At 36.7% G+C, this 1,372-nt stretch overlaps 1 protein-coding gene across 1 annotated transcript in view; it reads left to right on the forward strand.

The window, feature by feature from the left end:
- Positions 1-246: 246 nt before the first annotated feature.
- Positions 247-1,372, forward strand: part of LOC104281557 (rap guanine nucleotide exchange factor 5-like) — a 40,743-nt gene continuing 39,617 nt past the window's right edge. The window contains exon 1 of the mRNA XM_009879577.1: positions 247-291. The gene's annotated coding sequence lies outside the window, so the exon portion shown is untranslated. The remainder of the gene's footprint in view (positions 292-1,372) is intronic.

A 1,372-nucleotide genomic window follows, 5' to 3' on the forward strand; every position in this document is an offset into this window, starting at 1 on the left:
CATCTTTTCCAGATGAAGAGTAAATGTACTAAACAATACAGAACTGAGTTTACCAAACCTTTTTCCTGATGTGGAAAAAAAAAAATAAAAATTGAAGACTTCAGTTAGACTACTCAGATGATTTTATAAATTCTCTTTATTTAGATTTCAATAGCTAAAAGACCTAGATTGCTGCTACTTTTTTTTTTTTTCCATACAAAAACTAGAACAAAACTAAAATTCTACCAAATTGTCTTACAGACCCTGTCCAGAAGAATTTCAAATCCCTATTTGGAAACTCCTTCAAACAAGGTACTTGTCAAGCTTCTTTTTAATTCCATTTCATCAAACAACATATTAGGAAACTTTTTGCTTTGGTTCAACCTCTTAACATAGCTTTGAAGACACTTGTGAATGTGGCCTGCAGTTAAATCCAGTTAACGAGTTATAATTTGTGTGTGTTAGAAATTGTCTACTTCTATTACTGAATTTGCAAACTGAATTGTTGTCAACTCCAATGTGTACTTGCTTCCCAGCTGTTTAAATGATTGCCATCATTTAGCTTACTTTTGCAATATTTGAGAGCTCTGGTTTTGCATCTCACAAGACTTTACCGTCTCAGGACTGTTTTATATTCCTTGAAAGATTCTGAAAGATAGGAAACAACAACAACCACCAAAAAAAAAAAGAAAGGTGAAACTGCAGCATTGTTTTGCTTTCAAGTTAGTTATTGGTGTTACTGATGTGTTTTGTGGTGAGGAAACATCACCACAGAAGCCTGAGTTAAATTAATCGGTAAGGAGTGGTATACGGAGTCCAGGTGGAACATGGTTTTATGGAAGATGGAGTTGGGTCCTGTTTTGATAGACGCATCTGTAGCCTTGAGTTGTAAGTTAGAAATCAGGTGTAGGGGAAGTCAGAGGTGTATCCATTCTGCAAGACCAGATCCTTCTGGCAAGGTATGGATTAACTGACCTGTAGCTGTCATAGGATACCTCTGAAGTTTCTAAACAAAAAGGAAAAACTATGCAATGGTGTTTCAATGTGTATTAGGCTTGTATTAAACTATTTAACTCCAATGCACATGGAATTTTAACTGTATTTTTATGGTTTTGCAATGGCTACTATAGTTTTGGTTTGTTTGTTTGGTTGGTTTTTTTGCTTTGCTAGAATAACACTTGTTTTCATTTGCACTTGTCTGTAAATCTGACAGATAGTAAAACCTCTGGTTTTCTAAGGTGGAAAATGTAAATGTAGTGCAGCTCGTGGCAGCATCTGCAACCCATGATACAGCTGGGTATGGCAGCAGTTGGGGTACATTTCCTATGGGGCTTTGACTGCTTGCCTGTCCTTTAGCTGGGGAGAAGGTATTGCTCAGATGGAGGGAGCGGAG

Source organism: Charadrius vociferus, unplaced genomic scaffold, assembly GCF_000708025.1.
Source record: "Charadrius vociferus isolate BGI_N301 unplaced genomic scaffold, ASM70802v2 scaffold262, whole genome shotgun sequence".
NCBI classification, from domain to species: Eukaryota; Metazoa; Chordata; class Aves; order Charadriiformes; family Charadriidae; genus Charadrius; species Charadrius vociferus.